Below are 6,242 nucleotides of genomic sequence, written 5' to 3'. Positions count from 1 at the left end.
CTTTATCTAAATAAGGAACTAAAAGTTAAAGAGCTAAGGGGTAGTAGCTAAACATATAGGCCAAAGTAGATTATATCTCGCTAGGAAAGTTTCCCAGTCAAAAGCAAATATTTTAAAAGAAAATTGAACATGTCCCATGGAAAGGAAATTCAAGATTTCCAGCCCTTAAAACCACAGCTTTCCCTTTTCTTATATGTGTTCCTGCTTCTCTGTCTGTGTATTTAAGAAAGCCTTCCCATACCCAAGCCAGGTGGGAGCTCAGAACTATATAAACTTGTAAACCCATCTCCAGTGGTTTCTTTTACAACATTAGAGAAAGTACATTTGAAAGGACAATCCATCCTAGTTGACAGAAATTTCTTCTTCTTGGCTTTTACTATCTAAAACGCCTTACAAAGAGAGACAAAATTATCTCCCAGGACAGCAATCCTCTGAGCAGTGCTGATTCTGGAGGAAAAGTTATCCAGGTACTGGAGACATTTAAAGGCTTTACATGAATCACTTGAGACCAACTTTACGAGTAACTGTTCTATTTTTATTTAATTTATTCTCGACACTTACTAACAGCTGCAGCGTACTGCATGCTTAACACCAAAACAAAAACAAATTAAAAAACACTGCCTCTTAATTGTGCAATTTCCTGAAAAGACCAAAAAAAAAAAAACCCCAAAAACCAGATACTACTCTTTCCTTTGCAAATTTTTCCTAGGTGATGATTTAAATATCTTAATATCTTCATTGACCCTACATCCAAAGTGGTCTTTTGGGATGTGGGCTAATGCCTTAACTGAAGTTCCATGAGTCCAGGCTCCCCCTCACTACAGCTGGCCCTTCCGGTACAACATCCATTTAGCCTGCACATCAAAGCCTGCTCCCTTTCATTGAGAGCTACTCCACATTCTGAACAAAGGAAGATGGAATTCAACAGGCTAACATAATAAAACAATAGGTATACTGCCAGTAGGATGAAGCTGGGCATTCCTGAATCAAGATAAGAGATGTGAAGGACACCTCCTGAGGCTACATGGGGTTTCTTGTTGATATTTAAAGAACAGAAGTCAAACACTCTTATCTGAATGTTTAAACTGCAGGGACTAGAATGAGCTGCCTTCAACAACAAAAAAAAGTAGAGGAAAAGCAATTTTATGAGAGTTATGAAAAATTTGAGGACCAAGAACTGTTATGACAGTTTCTGGAATGGGAACTCCCAAAAAGACTGAGTGTTGCCTTCTCTGGAAATACGAATGCATAATATAGACTCACCTCTTTAATTTTTTTCAATTCTGCTACTATGTACTCCTTGTGTGTGTGTGTGTGTGTGTGTGTGTGTGTGTGTGTGTGTGTTCAGTCATGTCTCTGTGACCCCATGGACTGTAGCCCACCAGGTTTCTCTGTCCATGAGATTTCCCAGGCAAGAATACTGGAGTGGTTGCCATTTCCTCCTCCAGGGGATCTTCCTAATCCAGGGATCAAACCCTTGCATCTCCTGCATTGGCAGGTGGATTCTTTACCACTGTGCCACCTGGGAAGCCCCTTAACATAGTCTAAATGAATAAACATTCTTTTGAACTCATGATAAGGGCTGGGTTCATACAGGGGTGGTGAGGGAAGAGAAATATAGAACTAAATAAGAAACATTTAAATTATAAATTTGTAGAGACCACATCTTCATGTCTCTTGTGTATCCTGGCACAATGATAAGAATACAGTAAAGGCATAATTATTGAAAATGAGTTTTAAAAGTTCATAAAAATAAGGCCTGAGTAAGATTGTATGACTCCACTTATATGAGGGACCTAAAATAGACAAATTTATAAAGACAGAAAATATAGGTTACCAGGAGCTGGGGAGGAGAGGGGAATGGGGAGCTACTGTTTAATGAGTATTATGTTCCTGCTTGGGATGATGGAGAGTTCTGGGAATGGACAGTGCTGGTGACTACGCAACAAGGCAAATATACTTAATGCCACTGAATTGTACACCTTAAAATGGTGACTTTTACATTATGTACATTTTATCAGTGTAAGTGTGTTAGTGTCTGTCACGTCTGACTCTGAGACCCCATGGACTGTAGTCTGCCAGGCTCCTCTGTCCATGGAATTCTCTAGGCAAGAACACTGCAGTGGGTCACCATGCCCTTCTCCAGGGCATCTTCCTGACCCAGGGGTCGAACCTGGGCCTCCTGCATTGCAGGCAGATTCTTTACCGTCTGAGCCACAGTGTAAAAATTGTTTAATAAAACTTTAAAATGAAAACACAAGCAGGGAATCCTTGGCTAGATAGGGACAGTGATCTCAGGGGGCTCTGGTCACCTCTTTACAGAAGCTACAGGGGGTTGGACACTGGGCACATGCCAGGCTCAGAAAAGGAGAAGTGGTGTTGGCACGGGGGCTGCTGAAGTGCAGGTGGCAGAAGCCACCTCTCCCACTTGAAGACAGTCCATTTCCTAGTGTAGAGTTCTGCTTCAGGTGGAGGAATTTTTTATATACTTGAAAACAGTAATCAAAAAACTCTACAAGGATACCATGGAGCAACTAACCCCATGAGCCGTGACGACTGCAGCCTGTGCTCCACAACAGGAGAAACTACCGCCGATGAGAAGCCTGAGCACTGCAACTAGACAGTAGCCCCTGCTCCCTGCAACCAGGGAAAGCCCACACGCAGCAACCAAGACCCAGTGCAGCCAAACATAAAATAAATAAAAATAATTAAATAAAATATTTACTAGTTGACCCTTAACAAAAAAAAACCTCCCCAGGGGAGGTGGGAAGCACCTCAAAAGACCCAGACTTTGTCTCAAATATCGTACTTACAGTCTGGGTACCCTACCCTTGTCAGGTATCACTTTGCCTCTCTGAAATTGAAGCACTGAGATCACGCGATACATGGCCTCTACCAGCTGTACTTCATTGTTTCTACGTCATCCCTTAACTTCTTTTTTCCCCGACAGTTCCAACTTAAGTACACTGAAGAAAACGCAGGTTTTCATCTCTTTAGCATCACTATTCTTTCCTGGACTCTCCAGTGTCCTACTGGTCTGTATAAAGGAACAGTGCTCCAAAGTGAATATATGAGTTTGATGAAGCTATGGTGAGTGCAGAGCATGGAAGAAATACCACTTATGGCTTTTTTTCCACTTTCTTTTCTTAGTTTTTTTTTTTTTTACAGTAATAATGCTATAACTGAAAATCGCTTGCAACCGTTGGTAAATTACGGTCATTAAGAATCAAGTTATATAGTAAAAGTAACTATTTTCCTTTTTCTAAATTGGTTGGGTGGTAAAAAGCAGCCTGATTACTCTTCAACAGGAAAGGATAAGAATATGAACAAAGAAACTTTTTATAAACGCCTCGCATTATTTATAAGCAGTAAGGAACACACAGTGGTATTTACCTAACCTTGTAGCTCCTCTAGGCAAATTAATTCACTCCATTCAGTTATTCAAAGCTGCTGTTTAAAAGTTCTAAAGATTTAAGAACTTTTTATGTACAATTCAAACCATTTCAAATGAATCAAATGTAGCTGTATTATAGACTGGGTGTATAAAGTGAGTAAGGTAGGTTCAGTTTTAAAGGAGGTTTTCAGTCAAATGTCTGGGTTTTGCCTGAATGATGTCAAATAGTCTGATTGAGCAATTCACTCTTCAATCTATTGATCTGATAATAAATAAAGTAGGTATACCAAAAAGCCTAAAAGCACTTGAGTAGTAGTGGATAAAATTACCCTAAGGAATAAAATGGTATCAAAATTAGACATCAGCTTTCCAAACAGGGAAAAAGGACTGAAATTAGAACAGCCAAGTGAAAACTAAGAATATATCCTCCCCAAGGAATCCCTGGTTGTCCAGTGGTTAGGACTTGGCACTTTCACTGCCATGACCCCAGGTCCAGTTCCTGGTCAGGGAACTAAGACCCCAGAAGCTAAGCAGTGTGGCCCAAAAGAAAAAATCCCCCAATAAAATAATATACCAACAACATCCAATTAATATGTCTTCATTAGGTCATTCATTTTTATTTTTAGTAGTTTTCTTTTTTAAATACATAGTAGGCTGGAAACCTAAGTCAGGAAACCCAGAGAGTTCCAACACCGTTTTCTTTAGACAATGATATAGCATATTTCAAGGATGCATAGAAGGAATCCAGTAATGCGCCAAATTCATAAAACTGCAAGAACAGGTTTCATTTAAAATTAAATAACAAAACAGTGGGAATTTGCTGTATGACTCACAGAACTCAAACTGGTGCTCTGTGACAACCTAGAGGTGTGGGATGGGGTGGGAGGTGGGAGGGAGGCTCAGGAGAAAGGGAATATACATACACCTATGACTGATCCATGCTGATGTATGGCAGAAACCAACACAATGTTGTAATTATCCTTCAATTAAAAATAAATTCAAAAAAAGAAAAAATTAAATGACAAAATAATATGCAGATACACAGAATCTTTATTAAATGACCACATAGTAATCAGATACACTTCCTGATTTAAGAAAAGGGATTATCACCTGGTTTATAGTATATTTTTATAAAGTCCCAAAGTAAAACAAGATTTGCAGATAAGTGTGTCTACACACACTGCCATTTCCTTTTACGATTATTTCCCCTCTCTTTGGACATCCACCTTCCACACACCTATTCCCCTATGCTCTTCCCTGCATCTTCTCAACCATGCTCCTCCTCCTGGATGCTGACGAATTCCCTACAAAGTCTCTTCAAAGCAAGACTACCACCACAAAATCCCCTGTGCTACCAAGCTCTAATCTCAGCTGGCTCTCCTGGAAAATGGCAATAAGGTAAATACAGCTTGGTAGCAAGGGATGATAGGCCTTTCATGACCTGATCATATATAATATGTAGACGACTACTCCCCCATCAAAGGGGGTTATTCCTGATTCTCTATCTTCTATACAGTCAACAGAGCTAGTTATCTAGAGAGAGAAACACACACCTAGAGAGAGAGAGAGAGAGAAAGGAACATACAAACAGATTCCTTCTTCGGCTAAGAACAAACATCCTTAAAATACCTAAAAATTTCATTATGTGTCAGGGAAATATAACTGAAAGAGGGTGCTGGCTGAAAGCATTAACAAGCGTCTATACTGACTAGAGCTGTATATAGTATAGCCCAGAACTGACAGTGGTACCCAAGCAAAACGCAGAGGTGCCAGATACCTATTAAGATAAACTGTAAAGAAAACTCAGGGCTTCCCTGGTGGCTCAGCGGTAAGGAATCTGCCTGCCAATGCAGGGAGCCACAGGTTCGATCCCTGGGTTGGGAAGATCCCCTGCAGGAGGAAATGGCAAACCACTCCAGTATTCTTGCCAGGAAAATTGGACAGAGGAACCTGGTAGGCTACAGTCCATGGGGTCACAAAGAGTTAGAACGACTTTGTGAAAAAACAACAAAGAAAAATCAAGCACTGATTAGATTTGAACAAACTCTTTTCTACTTAAGACAATGACCCCCAACTTGGGGACCACCAGCTCCTACCAGTTTCTAAGTGATGAAAAGTAGTCTTCAAATCCACATACACACCCAGCCAATAGACTAAAGAAACACTTGCTTCTCAAATATAGGGATGACTGTTCCTCAAAGGTAAATAGTCTGTGATACCATTACTAAAATTCAAATACATTCAAAGAAAATATTGAATTTATAATTAGTCTGCCATTAAGTATTTTCTCAGCTAATATACAATAAGTAAACTATTCGTGTGAGTTCCTGAAATTTTGAGCCTTATAAAAAGTATCTTCATGTCGACAAAAGCGTTGAGAGTGGCTACCCTAAGATTCTACACTAAACTCTCCAGACAAGGTTAGATGCACCTGGGTTCTTCTGGCTGCATCCATATGTATGTACATAAGTAGGCTGATCTCCATACTTCCTTCCACAGTGACGAACAGCAAAAATACAAACATGGCACTAAGTTTCACTGATGTACAAAAAAAAGAATGGATTTTCATTTGGTGTAATAAATCTGATGCAACAAAAGCAAAATAAATACATACATGCATACTAAAATCCATTAAAAAAATAGTAATTTAATTGAGCAGAGCCCCTCTGTAGACAAGCTGCAAAGTACACAGGAATGTTCGCTTAGCACAAGTTGCCTATGATCTTAGCTGAATGAGCCCGTGGGGCTGCTTCACACCTGCTTGACCAATACCATTCTGTAAGGAGCTACAAATTCATGAGCCAAGTGGACCTTCTTTAAAAACTGTAATAACATATGAAGAGAGAAA

Source organism: Budorcas taxicolor, chromosome 22 (assembly GCF_023091745.1).
Source record: "Budorcas taxicolor isolate Tak-1 chromosome 22, Takin1.1, whole genome shotgun sequence".
Classification (NCBI taxonomy): domain Eukaryota; kingdom Metazoa; phylum Chordata; class Mammalia; order Artiodactyla; family Bovidae; genus Budorcas; species Budorcas taxicolor.
Note: the sequence above shows the minus strand (reverse complement) of the source record.